Below are 19,313 nucleotides of genomic sequence, written 5' to 3' on the forward strand. Positions count from 1 at the left end.
ACCCTCAGTAAGTTTGCAGGCAACACCAAGTTGGGCGGGAGTGTTGATCTGTTGGAGGGTAGGAGGGCTCTACAGAGGGACCTGGACAGGCTGGATCGTTGGGCCAGGGCCAACTGTATGAGATTCAACAAGGCTAAGTGCCGGGTCCTGCACTTGGGTCACAACAAGCCCATGCAATGCTACAGGCTGGGGGAGGAGTGGCTGGAGAGCTGCCTGGCAGAAAAGGACCTGGGGGTGTTGGTTGACAGCCGCCTGAACATGAGCCAGCAGTGTGCTCAGGTGGCCAAGAAGGCCAATGGCGTCCTGGCTTGTATCAGGAATAGTGTGGCCAACAGGATCAGGGAAGGGATCGTCCCCCTGTACTTGGCACTGCTGCACCTCGAGTACTGTGTTCAGTTTTGGGCCCCTCACTACAAGAAGGACATTGAGGTGCTGGAGCGTGTCCAGAGAAGGGCAACAAAGTTGGTGAAGGGTCTGGAGCACAAGTCTTATGAGGAGCAGCTGAGGGAGCTGGGGTTGTTTAGCTTGGAGAAGAGGAGGCTGAGGGGAGACCTTATTGCTCTCTACAACTCCCTGAAAGGAGGTTGTAGCGAGGTGGGGGTCGGTCTCTTCTCCCAAGTAACAAGCGATAAGATGAGAGGAAACGGCCTCAAGTTCCACCAGGGGAGGTTTAGGTTGGATATTAGGGAAAACTTCTTCACCGAAAGGGTGGTCAGGCACCGGAACAGGCTGCCCAGGGAAGTGGTTGAGTCTCCATCCCTGGAGGTATTTAAAAGATGGGTAGATGCAGTGCTTAGGGACATGGTTTAGTGGTGGACTCAGCAGTGCTAAGCTAACGGTTGGACTTGATGGTCTTAAGGGTCTTTTCCAACCTAAATGATTCTATGATTCTATGACCTCCAACACTGCACAAGCCTCGCCAGTGACACTGGCTGGCAAATTGGCCGTGGCTGGGGAATGCTGAGGGAGCATCAGCCCACGTAGAAGCCTTGTGCCGGGCACAGCCCTGCTTCCACCAGTGCTAATTGAGCCCCGAGACATGTCCTTGGGTGTGGCATCCCTAAGGAGTGAGGCCAGCTTGCAAATCAAGCAGCCCCACGGCAGAAAACCATTTCAGAGCATGGAAAATGTAAAGCTGCTTTTGGCTTGTGGCATTTGAAACGTGCTGTGCTTGGTTTTACAAGCAACAACCTAGTATTTCCGATTTCCCAGGACTTAGATGAAAAAGCTATTGTTAAAAAGCCATTCATTTATTAAAGTAAGTTTACAGAAAACAAACCAAGCAAAAAAAAAAAAATATTTGAATGAAAATCAGGAAGACAAAGCGCAAATGATTTGGAAAAATGTGATGTTTCGTAAGCATCAGCAACACTGGTGCAGCTGGGCAAGGCCAGCGCTTTTCAGGGAGGGAGCCCTTTTCGTCGTCACAGTGGTAGGGAACCAAGTTGATCTGCAGTGGAGTGAAGAGACTGGGGGGACGCCATGCCTCCCACCCCACCCTCACACCTGCGCCGTCTGCCCAATGTGAGCCCTTGTGCGGGCCCTGGCAGTGATTTTGCTCTCTCTAGTGCAGGGCTGGAGCTGGCAGAGACCCCCTCCTTGTCCCTTGGACTCCAGAGGGGCCAAAAGGGACATCCCCAGGTGCACTTCTGGCTGTCCTGGGGGGGACATCCAGATGTCCTTGGGGGAGACAGCTGTCCCAGGGGCCAGCACCTCCCCAGTCTCTTCCAGTCCAGTGGCGGGAGTGCTTGCTCTGACAAGTGCTGTGATCTTCATCATGGTCAGTGGTACCGGTCAAGGTAATTAATTCTCAGCCTTGTCCTCCTGCTCCTGCCCTTGTAGCAGTTTCCCCCAACAGCCTGGTGGGACACAACCGCTTTGGCCCATGACACAGAGGTGGAACTGAGGAACACGGTTTCGTTCTTGCTGGCTTCGCTGCTGATCCTACAGGGGGAAAAAATAGTAGCTAGTGTTAAATTCCTTGAGCTGAAAATAAAATACAATAAGGAAACACGAACAGGCATTCCCGGAGGCAAAGGCTTCACTGGCCAAGAGCTGCCTGCCCACGGGTGCCGCCACTCCCAAGCAGGGCAGAGGCGGAGGAAGTATAAAAATAGATTGTTGTTTCCAGCATGGGTTTTTGTGCTGGTCCTCTTCATGCTCCCCGTGAGCGTGTGTACAGATCCTTATCCCGCCAGGAACAAATGGGGAGAGGGAAGAGGCCACATGCGAGCGGAGCAGCCACTCGGTGCTGCACCTGGAGCCCACATTGGGCACTGAAGGGAGCACAATGCAATGTGGTAATGTGGTAATGTGGTAATGCAGGTGCCACCACCCAAGTGCTCTAGAGAAATGGGTGAGAAAGCATGCCAAGCTCTTAGCATGAAGTTTGAATAATACCAAGGTGGTTGATGCAGCAACACGTATCATTTTTGTCTGATTGATTTCTACATGAGGCTCCTGCGATGGCTGGGCACATCTCACCTTCAGCCAGCACTGGCTTCCCCCAGGGGAAGCCAGATGGGAGATGCCAGAGGCTCTTCCCACTGGACGTTCTTCCTACTTGCATGTCCGTGGGTCAAAGCCTTAGAAAATCATGTGTTTTTCTTTAAATATTCCCTTTAAATATCTTATATTTAAATGTCCCCTCCTTTTGGATCCTGATTACTTTAATGAACAGTTTCTTTTTCTGGTGGCCAGCAAGCTGGATGCCACCTGTGGGTCTGTGGGCAGCTGCAGGATGGATAGATGTCAGGAGTGGTCTTCCAGGAGGGACCCTGTAGGCAAGGTCCCACCTCGCTTCATGGCACCTTGGTTTCAGCATTGGCTGTTGCAGTTCTGGATGTTCCTCTCCTCCATGCAAAGGTCGGTGGTTCCTGGGTTCTGCTTGTGTCTTGGTGTTAACAGCAACTGGGGGCTTGGAGCTCCATCCATGGCCAGACTTTGTGTTGGGTGGGGAAACCCAGCTCTGCTTTGGTGGGAAGGCGGGCTGGGGGAAGCACTCCAGCTCCCCTCGGTACCTCTGGTACTTTCTGTATCTTTGCTCTTCTTTGACCCACTGCAGAGACTCCTGGGGATGGTGCACCCCATGGCCATGTGTCCTATTGGTTCCCTGGAGGAAGCGTCTTCTGATGATGTTTCCAGCATCTGTTCTGCATTTCACTGACTTTACGCTTAACATCTTGCTCTTCTCACCAGAAACACCTCTGCCCTGAGATCTCCCATCATGTGCAGCTGGGACTGGGGGTGTCCACTGTTCCACCTCTACGTGTGATGGATGATTGCCCCATCACTTGGCTCTGGAAACCACACTCCAGGCAAAAAGGCTGCAGTATATAATGTTTAATGTGGCTTCTTAGACAGAAAAATATTACCTGAGGGCAAACTAAATAAGCTGATGGCTTATTTAATAACTTTTTGTGTTCATTCGGTAACCTCAAAGGGAGAGAAAGCTGGGAAAGATTTCTGCTCGATCAGTTGATGTCTGTGGTCAGCTGTGGCCAGGAATGAGATTTTGGGACATGATGAAGTGCTCTGAAGGACAGGGGAGAGGAGTGATAACAGGCCGCAAGCCTGAAAAGCCACCAAAGCCGGGAAGAGCGAGGCCAGCACTGTGTCGTGCTGTGTCCCACTGCATCCCACCGGCTGAGCTTCTTTTGAGACCACAGATGTCAAGAGCAAAATGCAAGTCATCGCTCAGAAACCTGCTCCTCAAAGTGACCGTGTGCTTTTGCTCTAAGCCTGCTGTCGCAGGCAGACCGTGTGAGAGCCAGGTTTTAAAGCAATTATTTAAACCTTTTCGGATTCGCTGTTCTGCAAGAGGTTGAAGCCATAATTTACATAACAAGCCATGAGATACACACAGTAGAAGCACAGATGCACTTTGCTGCTGGTGTTTGAGTGGAGATCACTCACTGTTTGCTGGAAAACACTCTCTGGCCTTTTCGTCTCGGCGTGGTGGGATGCACTCAGACACGGACATTGCATCTGAGATGATTTTGAAAATGCAGAGGCTCAGTCCTTGGGCCTTGCTGACTCTGAGGCCAATTGCAAGTCCCCGGGGTTAAGCATGGAGGACATGGCGACTTGTTTTTTTTTTTTCCTCTTTTGAACCAACATTGGCATTTCTGAGCCTCTTGATGCAAAGTGACTTTGTTGAAAAATAAAATGAAGATGTGTGGGTCTAAAAGGCAAACAAAGTCAAAGGGAGAGGAGCTCATCAGCGGCTTACATGCTCCTGGCGATGATGAGCATCTTGGCGGGTCTGTGAGCGGCATCTCCCTGTAGTCCCTGTAGGACTGTTTTAACACCATGAAGTCCTTTTCCACTTGCTAAAGGCAGCTGAATGACTTAAACCATATTTTGTTTTCTGCTTTCCTAAAAGTATTTGTTGTAGGAATCTCACTTGCAGCTGTCCTCGTGCACTTGGTGAAAGTCTGCTTTATCTCTGTAGGCTGCCCAGGCCACGTGGGGAGCGCTGGGTGGCCCTGGAGTGGTCCCCAGCACTGACCCCTGTGGAGGCCGGTCCCGGCACCCATCACGCTGCACAGGTCGATGCAGGCACCAGCCCAGCACACCCCGCAGAGCCGGCCAGGCCAGCCCGCTGCCACCTGCCTGCTGAGGCCTGGCACAAGCCTTGACCGGAGAGCAACGGGCCTGCCTTAGCCCTGCAGGCCTGGCCCACGGCCACCCGCTGGCTGGGGACCGGTGGGGCATGTGGCGTGGGCAGCGCCGGTGAAGGCAGCTGTGTGCTGGGGAACAGGCAGAGCCACACTGGCCTAAAGCGTGCCCTGCCCCGCCCCAGGCCTAAGGCCGCGCCCAGGCCTCGGCTCTGGCTCGGGCCCGGGCTCACCTCCTGCCCCTGCCCCAGGCCCCGCCCCCAGCCCGGCGCCGGCCCCGCCCCTCACTCCCGCCCCGCCCCTGCCCGCTCTGCGCCGCAGCGCCCCCCGCCCCGCCCCCTTCCCCGCCCCGCCGCGCTCGCCCAATCAGCGCCGCCTCCCCGAGCAGCCGGCCCCGCCTCGCTCCCGTTGCCGTCCCCGGTGCGCGCGCGCGCGGGCGTGGGCGCCGGTCGGCTCCTTGCTCGCGCCCCCGCTCCGCCCCGCCTGGGGCCCGCCAATGGGAATGACGGCGCTGCCCCGGTCCCGCCCCGCGAGCGGCGCTCGCGCCGCTCGCGCCGCTGGCGGGCCAGGCGCGGCCTGCACGTCGGCGGGGGCGCGCGCGGTCGGTAGCCCCGGTCGCGCGCAGGCGCGCACGAAGCCGGTGTCGGCGGCGGCGGCGCAGCGGGGGCCGCCGCTCGGCTCGGCCGGGGCCGCGGATGGCGGAGCGGTGGCGCTGGCGGGGCCCGGGCAGCGGCGCGGCGCCGGGGGAGGTGAGGCTCGGGCGCGGCGGCGGGAGCGCCCCGCGGGACCTGTCCAGGTCCTGACGCGGCGGCAGGTGCCGGCGGCGGCGGGCCCGGCCGCCCCGCACCTGTTGAGCGCGGCGGGGCGGGGCGGGGGTGCCGGCCGCCGGCGTGGCGGGGCGCAGTGCGGCGCGGGGCACGGCCGTGCCCGGCGGCGGGGCGGGGGCGGGCTCCCGGGCGGCCTTACCCGGCCAGGGGCCGCGACGGCGAAGCCATTTTGAGGGGGTGGCGGCGCGGCGGGAAGTTTGGCCCTGGTCGCCCGCCCCGGGGGAGCCACCCGGCGGGGCCGGCCGCCGAGCCCGGCATCTTCTCCTGCCTCCCGGGGACGCGGCAGCCGCGGGGACCGGGGTACCTGCTCTCCGGCGCCCGGTGCTCTGCCGCCCGGGAGCCCGCTGCTGGCGGGGAAGGTGAGCGCGGCGGTCGCGGTGGCCTGGCCGCCCTCCCCTGCTCTTCCCCCGGCTGCCGTCCGGCCACCCGGGGCCGCCGTGCGCCCTGCGGGGGAGCCGGGGCTGGCCTCCGCCTCCCGGCACCCGCTGCCCGCCCTCTGCAGCGGGGAAGGCGGGCACGTCCTTGCGAGAGGAGCTCGGGCGTGAAATGCGGGTTCACCTCGCAGCGCCTCTCTTTCCTGGCTGGTTAAAATACCTTGGAAGCCCTTTTTTTAGTGTGCTCTCTGTTGCTTTGGCCCCCGGTGGGTTTGGGTTTCGTGGTTCCTCCTGTATTTGGTTGGATTTAGGCTGTGCTGGAACAAAACTGTGGTTGCAGTATCTGTTATTTTGCAAAAATAATGGTTTGCTTAAAAAATGTTCATGCGCGTTTTTAGAAATTGAGGCGCGTTCGGTTGCCCCGAAGGGTGCCTGGCTGGCCTGTGGCCGAGGGGCGGCTGCTGGCCTGGTCCAGCCCTGCTTTCTGCCTGTGTCTTCACCTTGTATCTCTCAAAATTCAGAGTGAGGGAGCGCTGGTAGCGCTTGGCTGGAGAGGAGGCTGCGAAGCAGTCAGAACTCTGGGCTCAGTCTGGTGAAACCACAAAACAGATCGATGAGCAACATAGCCAACAGCAGCCAGGCTGGTCCTTAGAAACATGCTTGGCCTGGGTTTTTACTTAGTTCTTTGGGCAAATAAGTCTGCATGCAGGAGCCTAATCTCTCTTTTTTTTTTTTTTTTTTTTTTTTATCTCCAGTAGGTTCTTTCAAGCAGCAGCAAACCGCAGTTGATGTTTCTACGTGGCACCGTATCGGATATGAGTCCTGGGGCTCTGAATGTGGTGCTGCTGCTCCAGGGCTTTTGCCACTGTTTGTAGTGTGTTTATTCCTCGGGGAATCTTTTTTGGTGATAAATTAAAACTTCCTGGTTTTTGTAGCATAAACAAGATTGTGGTCTCATTTTCTTTTTTTCGGCATGCAGAAGTGATGATGAGCTCACCCCAGCTGTTGGATTCGTATGGACATGCCGCTTACTCTGTGACTTATCTGTCACCGCCGTTTGAGTGTCGCGCGAGTGAAGTTGTAGTATCGTTCTCTGAGCTGTTATGCTTTAGAGTGGCAGCAGGCCAACCCACAGAGCACAGAATATGTTTAGAATAATTAGTGATGGAATACCCTTTAAAAATAATTGTTTGGGTTTATCTAGCACTCAATTGTAGTGATATCTACCTCTAAAAATAGGCAGGCCTCCTGTGTAATGAGTCTCATAGTATAAACAGTCATGTCTTGAATGACTGTTGTTACTTCTAGGATGTCCAAGATAGATGCTTTTGGGGGTTTTGCCAAACCCTCTGTTTGACTTTTTTTTCTGCAGCGAATAATGTGGTTCTTGGCCCTTATGGTGTGTAGTCATGCGATAACCAGAGGAAAAGCTCAGTAACCCTCGCCATTCGGGGCTGGCACAGCAGGACAGAAAGCTTCCTACCACTCCTTTGGCAGCCCAAAGTTGAACAGTCCTGTCTTTTCCACAAAATTCCTGCTCTGTATGCTGCCACGTTCGCAGAAATGTGGCCAGGAGTTAGCTTTGACAGGTGACTGTGCACACTTTTTCTTTGAGGCACTGTCCTCAGTTAATTAAGTGCACAGCTCTGTCTGTGCTGGTAAGCCCACGGTTTTTGTGCGGAGAGAGCAGCTCAGGCGTGATCGTGGTTGCGCTGCTTGCACCGGTGTGCTTGTCCCGCACCGGGCTCTTTATCACAGTGCTCAGCTTCACGAGGCTGGCCTCCCGGGATGCCTTCCCCAAGTTTGCCGAGGCACGGCTGCATGAACGTGCAATTCTTGCTTTCAGTAATTAAGAAAAAGGATTGTGTGAGGAATTTTGTCGTGTTTTGCTGTACCATTTATCGGGGCGTAACAGATGAGCTGTGGCCCTAATCCCTGTGCTTTTTAAAGTTTCTTTTCAGCAGCCAATGTGCTGGTCAAGGCTCCTCCAATGTGGCTCATGTGCGAAAGCACCAGCTCCTTAGCTCGAGAGAGAGCAGCCCAGCTTTTTCAGCAGGAGGGGAATTTGCTTTATGAAGACTTGTTTTCTGAGAAGGTACCGTAGAGGACATTGTGCTTAGTGCTTGAAGCAGGAGGTCTCTCATAGCTTTGCTCATACTGTGCTCACAGACCTCAGGCCATTTTTATATTTGCCCCCCCCCAGCTCATTTAGATTTATCTGCTCTGATGAAAGTTTAGTGCCCTTTCATGGGCTGTATGTGGTTCGGGAATGGAAATGCGATGTCATAGGCCTTCACTGGCAGGCCTCTTGCTTGCTATGAGCACCTAAGTCTTCTAGAGTACATTTACCTTGTGTATTATAAGCAAATGGGACTTTTTTCTCTTTTAAAAGCCAACTGTGTTTTGACTTAAATGAGCAAAGCCTTCTAAATGGCTGGGCTTATTAGCTCAGACAGGGCATTGTCACAGTTTGGGACTGCAACCAGGTCAGGCTCTGCTGCTCTCCAGCAAACTCATCTCTGTGCTCGGTGTATCCTGCACCGGTGCCTTTGGTTGTTTGCAGTGACCTGGTCAGAGATCCTGCGTGAGAGCAAAGGGTTCCTGTTAAACAGGGTGATGGTAAGCACTCGTGTTGGAGAGCTGTGGGACAGACCAGAAGTACAACATGCCCTCTAAGGAGCTTGGCATTGATGTTTTTGGGATGTCATCTGTGACTTGAGGAAGTTTTGGGGATGGCAGTGGTGGGTGTGCCCCTAGTGAGGAACTTTTCACTGGCTGCAGGGGCTGAATGAGTACATTAGTGCCTCTCTGTGCTAGGACGATTTTAGGGAAGGCTGAAATAAGCTGTCTCCAGGTGCTGGCAGTGAGCGTGGCTTGTCAGGTCGCCGCCTCTTGCATTTGAAGTCAGTTCAGTGGGCACAAGACCCTGACACGTTAGGTGAGGATCTTTCTTTGAATGTCTAAGGACGTGGTCTGATGAAGAGAGATGCATAGCATTTGCTGTTTCTGCAACTTCTGAAACCAGTAAGTGCTTGGCACCTTTGAAACTCAGGCCATCCAGCTGCCGTACTATGGATTTCAGTTTAAGTTTAAGTACCAAAGATTAAAACTGTGGTTTTGGACTGTATTTATCAGTAGAAGCTGTTATTTATGTACCTTGGTTTTGAAGGAAATACCTTTATAGTATAAATGTTGCATGACCAAAACAAAAAGAAAAAAGCTTAGCAAATTGATTATGTAAAGAAATGAAATGACATTTTAAAGCAAGTTTCTTTCCTCTTTGCATACAATGTGTCTGGTTTTTGCTCTTTCCTACCATTTAACAGCAGAGTGCATTTTTTCAGTCCTTTTAGATTTGAATGTCTTTTGTATGGTAGGTATGAGAAATATTTGTTTTCCCAATTTGAATCCTTGAAGAGGCCATCAGCAGGCTCTGGGAGCTGGCACGAGCCAGCTGTGAGTATCAGGGTCTGTAGCTGACCAAGGCAGCAGCACATCTGTGCATTTAAAAAAATAAAAAAAAAAAAAAAAAGAAGAAACTCATGTAACTGATACTGCTCTGGGAGCCGAGCTTGTCTCGGAGTGATGCCCCGAACAGCCGTCCTCTCAAGGATATCTGGTTGCGAAGGGAATTGGGATCATTTTTATGTTCTCTGCCTCCGGGTCAGCCATGGCGTTTGTCCGTCCCCATGCAAAGGGAATTCGTCGCCTCCACAAAAGCTATGCGGGTTAGCTTGAGCCTCCTTTTGCCGGCGGGGAGCACAAGGCTGAGTCAGTGCTGGCTGCTGAGGGCTGTGACTCAGTGCTGTCCCCTTGGATGCACGTCCAGCCTGCTGCCAACAGAGCCAGGGAATAACCTGATCACAGAAGTGTTCTCTGTGAGTATCTGCTGGTTAGAGGTATCTGGGAATATCGGTCTGCTTTCAGTAATTATGTGTGTGTTGGTGGAAGGTGGTCGTTACTGAGCTTTTATGTGCCATACTGAGCATCTGTGGAAGTGCCAGGGAGCTCAGAGGCCAGAAGCTTCCTTCCTTTGTACTTGATAGCACAGTGTTATGGTTTTATATCTTTGTGGGTTGTGTTGCTTTTTAAATTTTATTTTATTACATTTAATTATTTTTTTTTTATTTATGTGCTTGAAGAGGAATGGTGCTTTGTTTTCCTTGGGGAGAAATTTCTTCCCTGATGCTGTAGGGCTAGGTCTCTTTGCGTTTCTGTGTCTTAAAGTGAGGATGATGTCCACGGTTTTAAATCGGGATTGCCTCATGAACAAATGTTTTTATCAGGAACTTCTGCCACCCCCGTATGTTTCTGAGCTCGATTTCCCATTGCATAAGCATCACACTGTCAGTGCCCCTGAATGAAATTGGTCAACACATTGAAAAGTCCATCAAATTTGACAAGAGGGTAGAGATGCCAAAGGTAAGTGCTGAGAAGCTGTGCGAGGACAAGAATCTGTATGGAGGAAATTCTCAGATTAGTGCTCTGCTGGAAGAAAAGCTGTTGGCTGAGTGCAAAGATATTATTAGACATCAGAGGATCTTCGTGGTAGGGAGACAAACAGGAAACTGAGTTTCATAAGTAGTTCCAGTAGAAGCTGAGTATCCTTATTTTCCTTTGTGAAAGTGGTGAGGAGTGATCTGACGAGCAATCTTGCATTGTCATATGTGATAGAAGAAAACAAAAGGTTTTGGGTACTGTCTTTCACCCTGCCCCTTGGGGCTGAAGGGGGAGGGAGATGAGTGAAGATTTTAAATTTCACTGTAAAGGCTTTTGTAGTTGTCCGGGAAAATGTCCTTTTATGGGTGCTACGTAAACCACTCAGGTCAGGGTTTTTCTGTGTAGAGTGCTTTTGGCAGAGATGCAAAAGGAGGGTCTGCTCAGGGGATTGAAGAGTATCGCCTTTTTCCTGTTTGCACCAGTATGAGTTTAAGATACTTATACCAATGTTCTTTTCCATTTTGGTTTCTGAGGTTTTTCCTTTGTGAGGCATACTGAAACAGGAAAATATTTTTTTTAAAATTTATTTTTTAGTTTAAAGAGATTCTAGCAGAATGGAGCTCTTGGACCGATGTCTTGCGGGTAAGATGCTGAGTATCCTGAGTATTCTCGTTCAGAGAAAAGGTGGGAGGAATATACCATATTTTGAATTTAAAGGAAAGTAGAAATCTTCCTCATTTGGTGATGAGTTTGGTGCTGCATGTTAGGGTGAACTCTCTCTGATTGCCTTGCTGTTTGTTGCTTTTGTTGCTATAATACTTTAAGTCACATAAACAATTTAGTGATGGGCCTTTGGTAATATTAGGCTTGAGGACTATACCGATGCCAATTTATCATTGTTCCAAACTCTGCGTGTGCAGAGTTAATTTCCCAATGGCTCTCCCTCCTCCTTTCTGCTATTAATTTTGTCATATCAACAGAGATGAGCTGTTTAAAATTTGATCAAAAAGAGAACAAGCAAGTATGGAAAACATTTGTTTTTCTTTTTTTCTTCTTTCATTTGTCAGATGTAGCATGTGAAAATGAAGTTTTTACATAGGGATTGTGAGGCAGCCTCAACTAGAAGTATTTTCTTCCTGTTTAATCTGTTTAAGTTTTGAGATTTGCAGAGATAATTAGTACCTGCCTCTTCCATTCTGAAGGGCTTCTGCTGAAAGCATTCAGTGCAGCTAAAATGAGGTTGATTTTTGTTTAGGTTGATTTACTCAGCTCCTCATCTTTATTAGCAAATGAATCTTTAAGTTTAAACTTTCACTGCCTTTTTGCTTGCTTAATTATACTCTAATATTTGGGCACAGTGTGCTGGGAAACTATTAGAGGGCAAAAATATCTTTGACTTCTTACTTCAATTGCAGATTTTTATAAAACTGTTTACAAAGCCCATTCTGAATCAAAATGAGTTTTTATTTTTCACCTCAAATATTGAGCACAGGTACTGAGTACTTAAAGACTTTATATGACTCGCCCAGTAAGAGCGTAGTAGGATCTTTAATTCAAAAGCATGATCAGCCTTATGTTTTCATTAATAAAGTTTACACATGCATGCAGATTAGCGGGAAAATAAATGTGGACAGCCCTAGCAGAAGACTCCAGCTAGGGATAATATAAGCACCAAGGTATGGACTTTAAATTGGGAAATTTGTGCAGCAGAAATTACCGGAGACTTGGGAGAGTATTGAAGAAAAATATCTCTACAGGCGTGCCCTGTTCTTGCAGCAGCTGCTGAGGGAAGAGTATAGCCCTCAAGACTATGGAGCCTTGGTGTGGTCCACCCTGGATGCTATTAGGAGGATAGTAAAGAAAAAAATATATACTGATCAAAACCAGACTAAGATAACACATTTCAACACCGCTTTTGTCCTGAGACTTGCCATGCTTTTCACATCTAAAGATAGAGGATCAGTACTGGTATATTTAAGTCTCTGAAAAACGAGAAGAATGAACATAAGCCAATGGCTGAACTGTGCTTCGTTTGTGAGAAACTTGTAATAAAGTTAGCTCTGTGGGGGAACTGGGTTTATACCCCTCCTCTGCTGCCCAAGTTTTAAAGCTCACTCTTTACACACACATGTAGCTCAATTGGGAGACCAAAGGAAGAGGAGATAACTTCTCTTTTGTCAGGTGCTTACCCACTTTTTTTAAATCCTGATAACCTTTGGTCAAGTTTCCACCCTGGAAAGAACTTTGTAGCACGGGTGTTTTCTGTGTTTTCCACACTATGGAAATTAGCAAGGGGTTTTATGTAGGGAGAGATCTCCTTCATGATAGCTTCTTAATCTGTATGAGAAATAGCATTGTTTCCTCACTTCAATTTTGGTAGTTTTGATAGCTGAAACTTTTAATCTCGTTGAACGTCCCCTTTTGGACACTGACTTCATCTGTAGGTTTGCAGCCCCTTGGACCTGTTGCCTGTGGAGTCTGCACAAAGTCTGGGTGCCCTTTCAGAGGTGTGGAGCCACAGGCAACTGTGAATTACAGTCATATTCCACATTAATCTGGAGTCATCTTTTCCAGCTCGGCTAAAACATGTTCCCATTTTTTTCTCCTTAAGCTTTTCAGAGCAGCCGTGTGGCACTACACTTCTATTTTCTCAGCAGTGTTGGCTTTGATGTCTTCTCTGGAGCTGCAGCCCCTCTCTTGGTTAGAAGCACTCTTACAGCCAGCGAAGTCGTCATTCAAGCGCTGAGAGCAGATGTGCTTTCCTGGGATTTAATGTGTATTATACAGACATTCTTCTACTTGTATTTTTACAGATGCTTTTTATCTCCTGCCGCTTACCAGCGCCAAGCAGTATTATACAGTTTGATGTCGTGTGATACTGTGTTTTGATAACAAAGTGGAGCTGGAAATTAATGCTTAACTCGAACCAGTGATCCTGGCAGTTGTGTGTTGGGTGTGTATGCTAGCATTTTAATTTGCATTGGGAACGTGCTTTTGACAGTCTCCTGCTTGTCTCCACCTCTGCTTCAGCTCGCATGGAGGAGCGAGGTGGGAGTGTGTGCCCAGGCTCCCTTCGGAGGATGGCAGAGATGAGTTATAGGGGCACGTCTGCTGCCTGTAAGTTTGTGATTGGATTGTGCCTCAATCGCTAATAAGCATTCAGCCTTTGATTAATCAGAAGCTAAATTGGGACCCTTTGCTGAGTTAGTGGCTCTTAAGAACATGCAACAGAAAAGTACAGCTGACTCGAGTGAAAGCACGGAGGTTTGGTTGGGAGCGTGTGTGCCTGTGCTTTTGACAAAGCACAGGTGAAGGGACAAAGTCTCCCAGACTAAAGAGCTTTCAAGAAAGTGCAGAAAATCCTCTCAACTCTGTAGCCTAGCTTACATGCTTGGACCAGTGGGACCTTGAGCCTGGTAGCCTCCCCTCTATTTCATGAGGACTGTGAGGTCCTTCCATCATAGTAAAATCTGCAAAGTCTGATTCCCCGCGCCCCCCCCCCCATCCCCATCCCCCCCATGTCTTGGAACCTCTTGGCAAAAATTTGGGAAGTTACGTTAAACCCAGCTCTGCTGTTTTCCGTGATGATGATAAAGAGCTGGAAATACTTCTGTCTGTGCAAATGGTGCATTAGTCTGAAAGCCTTTGGGTGGTTTATCCCTGTTGATGCTTTTGTATCAAAGTTGATTTCCATAGACCTCAGCCCTGATGAGTGCAGATAATGAGGGACAGCGAGTACTACTGTAGATGTGTCTGTTTTTTTTCTCTGGTGCAACCTAGTTTTTCTTCTCTTATCCCCTGAAAGCTATTCTTAGTAAGTGGTTGTGTTTTTTTTTGAATTAAGTGAGTGAATAATCAGTATTTCATTCACTGTCCTTACATATGCTTAAATATAGTATTAACGTAATCTTCTTATATGCTTTTCCTCCTGCTGCTCCTGAGCTCATAAAGGAACCAGGTTCACTATTAATAAGATCTATGAATGAACTTGCGCAGAAGTAAAATAGTTCTTCTGGGCTTTGACTTGTTTTTATTGCCAAGATGATAATTTATTTATGGTTTTGGGACATAGCATCGTTCTTCATGCATATAACTTCTTGTACTGTGCTGTCCCCATTTGTTTTCTTTGGTGCTGTCGAGAGTAATTTTTCTGTGTACAAATTCTGTAGATACGGTCTGTGAAACGTTTCTTTCCTGCTTTGAAAGTAAAATGACTGTCTCGTGGCAAACTTTCCGCTTTCCCTTCTAGGAGGTTTGACTGACTTGAAAAGACCAAGGTGGTGATTGACATCTGCCAGTCTCCTCGTGCAGGAGCTTCGCACGCCTCCCCTCAGGGCTGCAGCCTCGCGGAGCAGTGAGGGCGTCAGGGAGCGTGGCGGGAGCGTTGTCCCGCGGCTCCACCGGCGCTGCGGCTGCGGGGGCGGGCGTGGGCGGCTTTGGGTGCCCCCGCCTGCCGGGCCGGAGAGAGGAAGGGAGCTCTCCGTGGTGCCGAGCGGGGCCGAGCGGGGCCGAGCGGGGCCGAGCGGGGCCGAGCGGGGCCGAGCGGGGCCGAGCGGGGCCGAGCGGGGCCGAGCGGGGCCGAGCGGGGCCGAGCGGGGCCGAGCGGGGCCGAGCGGGGCCGAGCGGGGGAGCTCGGCCGGGGGCCGCCCCGTCCCTCCGCCGAACCGCGGGCGGCCCCGCGGAAGCGGCCGGTGAGGAGTTGTGTCGCCTGCAGAGAGGCTTCAGTCCGCCTTGCTGTTTTCGGCATGTTCCGGTGTTGAATCTGTCGCGTGGGAGCGGAGCGGGAGGTGTCTTGCTTTGGGCGTAGGCTGCTCACCCCAGTTTGCCAAAGGCAGCAAGTTTGTGTGGTCACTGTATTCAGTGGATCTGCTCCTTGCTCTGCTGAGAGCTTCAGCACACTAGAAATATAAACTTTGAACGTTAGGCCATGATCGCTTTTCCTGGAGACCGAATAAATATAGCTTAAATAAATATAGCTAGTGTTCCTATAACTCTATACATTTTTCTCAGCCCCCCCCCTTCTCCCATCATTGCATTTCAGGTCATGGCAATTCAGGCTTTTTTTGTAGCCCAGGTAATACTCAGTACTATTAGACAGTATTCCCAACTCCACTGTTCATTTTCCATTTCCTTTGGCCTCCTCGTGCATTTTTTCTTAGGCAAAACTGCCTGCTTTTCATGTAGGGTCCAGCCTGGTTTAACAGTCAGCAGGTGAGATCTCAGTCAAAGGTGAACCATGATACTTCCGAGGCTGGTTTTGCCACCCCTGTTATGAAGATATGCTGCTTCTCTCAGCACCAGTGCTGTCCTTTGTTCTGCTTTCGATCTGTTGTTTCCTCAGTAACTTGTACAAGGGGTTTACTTTAAAAGAAAGTTGTCTTTCCAGTCTTAAGCAAGTTTCCCTGATAGCTGTGCGAACATTTTCTAAATAGATGCTCTTGATTGCTTTAAGTGAATGTGGAAGAGACTACAAATACAACATTTGATTCTTGCAATAAAAGCTCCATTGAGGAATATGGATATTGATGGTTATTCTTTTGCCAGAGTATCACCTGATCTATAGGACTGCTTGGATGAAACAGGCTGCTTTGAATCCTAAAGAAAAAAAAAGCCAATATTTTGAAGTTCATAGCTTTTATCGTGCAGTGGTAGAAAGTAGGGAAAGGAATTGTTCTCCTGGTAGCTTTCATTGCAACATAGCTCCTCAGCATTAGCTAATGTTTTGGCTTTGGTATTTGTGCTGCTCCCTGGCTTGCATACCTTCCTTGCTTTGTTCTGGTGGTTTCTTGCCTAGGTTTGGTACATTGCTATAGTCCAAATGTGACATAACTTGTAAAACAAGCGTATTAATCAGGACAGGATAGTCCCTTTGCCTGGGAAGAGGTAGGAAGCACTAACGCTATCCATTTATCTGCAGGCTTGCTCTGATTAGGAGACCCAGAAGAACAACAGCTAGACAGTGGACTGTCCTGACAAAACGTGAGTGAATTATGGAATACTGCACTGCCACTGTAAAGTATTTGCTGCTCTTCCTGTTGAGCCATAACCATCATCTTGTGTAAGTCTTAACTATACCCATAACGAGCTCTTTGCCTGCAGAGCATTGGGGCAGGTTGATGATGATGGTTCTGAGACTTGTATAGGTCCCTCTGATATGGAGGTATGGGAATTGTCCTGTGAAACATGGAAACAGCAGGAACCCCTAGTTGTGCAGAAGTCTGTGAAAGTGAGTATAAATGTGTATTTTTGCATCCACTGGTATTTAAAATGTATGCAAACTCCTCTTGCTCCAACAGTTTGCTGGACTTCAGGTGTACATCGTTCTGGCAGCATTAGTAGTGAATAATACTTTAATGTATGTGTGGTAGGATAGTTTTGAATAAATGACTTCTGGATTTGTGTTAGGAGGCTGCTGGTGTTCTTATTGGAGGTTTTTACCTCACAGAGCTAAAGTCCTGGTTTCTGGTTTAGTGCATTGTTTAGAGAACAGCTAACTCCCTATATTTCTGAAAATAGCTTCCTCTTTACTTCACAGAAAATGTGTGCAGTATATGCATATATATGAAATACATGCATATGTATATATTTTTTTTTTTATGATCAGTACTTGGTCCAGAATAAAAATTTCAGTCTAAAAATAATTTAGATACAGTAGAAGGGCACTAAAGTAGCATAATCTAAATCTGAACCTGAAGCAAATTTTACATCTTGAGTTATTTGCTCCCTTGTGCTGGTGTGCCAGGGGAATGGGTAATTTCCACCCTGTTCCAGGAGCAGATGCAGCATAGTCTGTACAGAAGCAGTGCTCGTCCCTCTGTTAATCTCTTGCTGTTTCTAAATTCTTGGGGACCTGTGATGAGGTGACCTTTAGACCTTATATGTGCGTTGGTGTATGTGTGGGAAGTCGCAGAGATGGAGGAGGGATGTGGTGGCGGTACAGGTATGTACATGCCCCGTGAGGTGGGAAGAATGGCAGTAGCATCCCGTACCACAGCAGGCAGCTTGGATGGCACCGCAGTGCTGTGGTTTTGGCGAGAGTGGAAATGCAACCAAGCAGGAGAAAAGAGAGACACGTGCTCTGGTTTCCAGCCAAATCATGGGGAGGTGTCCCTTGTGCCCCAGGTGAAGGCTGGCTTCCCTCAGCTTTTCCCTCCTTCCTTCCGTGGCGGCTCAGGGCTGCCCGGCAGCTGGGTGCCGCTCAGCTGCTGCCCTCCCGTGGCATGCGTGGGATGCTGGCAGCTCTCCTCCTCCTCCTGGGGCCACCTGGAAATGTTTTCTGAAAGGCTGTAGAAAAATGAAGGCACTCCTGGCTAATCAGGTGTAGACCTTGCTCTGACGTCATCTGCAGCATGTATCAATTCTGACTGAAAAGCATCGATTATTTCTTGCCTTCATACAAAAAGCCTCGTTTGGTTCTGTACAGTGCTCCCTTCCAGGACAGATAATTGCTTCTTGTTTTTCCTCTCCCTGCTGTATTTGGCACAGTCATACTCTGATTTGTTCTATTAGATTGAGCAGCTCTTGGGAGACTTCCCTCAAACTCCCTGTGCCATGTATCACCCTGTAGTCCTCCCCTATTTGCTTTCTGCTTTGAAATATCAATTTGCAAGAGATGGCAAAGACGGGTAGGGTCCTGTATGCAATTTTGCCATGCCTCGTGCAATGATAAATTCCTGATATAAATAATTCTCTTGTATTGGTAAATTTTCCCCAACAAAATGTCCCCTCTGGCAGAACTCTGTCCTCTCTCTTTTTAACCCCTCTCATTCTGGAAGTCACCATCATCTCTGCAGAACTAGTTAATTATTATGGTGTTCTATCAAATACCATATTGATTTATTTTTATTGATATGAATGGTATTAACTCCAACTCTGTCTCTTCCCCATCTGACTGATGATGGTGACTGTTATGAAAGATGTGCAGTTTCTTGAGAGGGGAACGCTGGCAAAAGCCATTTGAAAATCTAGGCAAGGTCAGTATGCCTGCTTCTAAACAGTGCTTCACTGATGCACTTAAGATGCCTAGTAAATGATGATGCATAGCTTGACTGCTGGGGTCCCATGGGGTATTTGGTCCTCTCTGAAGCTTCTCCTGCTCTTGGTCAGCAAGGCTTTCTTTTTGGCCAGTCTTACTGAACAGTGGCTCAACTAATATATAGAGGAATTCATTCCCATTCAAAGTGGTTTTTTTCTTCTAAAAATAATTTTTGCATCTTCCACCATAAATATTTGTCCAGCTTTCCCAGTTATCACAGTTATAAGGCTGCATTGCTTATGAATCAGGAAGATGTTTTCGTGGATTCAAAATGAAGTCCCATCCCAGCAAACAGCAGTAGCAGCAGTATAGATTTTACACAGCCTAGGGAATGCAGATACTGACAGCAGCACAGATGAAAGTAAACATGCAAGTACTGAAGTTGAGGAACTGATGTGGGAACAACAAAAAAACCCCATCAAGATGTTGTAATTACTCTGAATTGTATTAAAAATAATATCTGAAGCTCAATATGTATAACCGAAATACCATTTCTCTCACCCATTATTAAGACTTAGATTTAATTAACTCATGGGGGTAAAAACCCATGTGACTTATATTTTTGTCCCTTTTTTTAAGACTGAAATTTCTTCACCCCTCTTTTCTAACATGACTACTAGCAGCTGTTATTACTGTAGTATAGTTTTGTGAGCAACCGCCATTTAAGTAACTCTAACCCCTGCTTTCAAGGAAAACCAATGAATTTGGAAAGTACTTGTAAGTGCACAAAGGGTGGAGAAACCATCCCCCCCCCAAAAAGTAGATATATAAGTATTTCTGCTCTAGTTAGCCTCATTTCCTTTGGAGTTGTTATATCATCTGAAAATGTATTTATCAAACTTTATCTGAACTCAAAAAGACTAATGCAAATGAGCATACAAGTTACCTACTGACAACTCAGCCTATGGGGATAATGCATCAAAATTGTCTTCTCTAGTCTTGAGTCTCTGTCTTGGTACACTCTCAAGTTTTGGTCCATTTGCCCTCAGTTGTGGTTGAGAATCACAACATACAAGGC

General features: G+C 48.8%; 1 protein-coding gene and 1 long non-coding RNA gene across 6 annotated transcripts in view; one reads left to right on the forward strand and one right to left on the reverse strand.

Moving 5' to 3' along the window:
- Nucleotides 1–1,769: 1,769 nt before the first annotated feature.
- LOC148052223 (uncharacterized) lies at nucleotides 1,770–6,476 on the reverse strand. The gene is made up of 2 exons (XR_015698883.1): nucleotides 5,751–6,476; nucleotides 1,770–1,944 (listed from the first exon to the last, which is right to left on the reverse strand). It is a non-coding gene; the product is annotated as an uncharacterized LOC148052223 (long non-coding RNA).
- Nucleotides 5,234–19,313, forward strand: part of ADARB1 (adenosine deaminase RNA specific B1) — an 86,329-nt gene continuing 72,249 nt past the window's right edge. For 3 of the 5 annotated variants that reach the window (XM_087732562.1, XM_087732561.1, XM_087732563.1), the window contains exons 1-2: nucleotides 5,293–5,368; nucleotides 16,178–16,239. The gene's annotated coding sequence lies outside the window, so the exon portion shown is untranslated. Of the gene's footprint in view, nucleotides 5,369–16,177; nucleotides 16,240–19,313 lie in introns of all 5 variants that reach the window. The other 2 variants (XM_087732564.1, XM_087732565.1) reach the window with 2 other exon arrangements.

This window comes from Nipponia nippon, unplaced genomic scaffold (genome assembly GCF_047370975.1).
Source record: "Nipponia nippon isolate SJK-2023a ecotype South Korea unplaced genomic scaffold, ASM4737097v1 scaffold_5, whole genome shotgun sequence".
In the NCBI taxonomy this organism is placed as follows: domain Eukaryota; kingdom Metazoa; phylum Chordata; class Aves; order Pelecaniformes; family Threskiornithidae; genus Nipponia; species Nipponia nippon.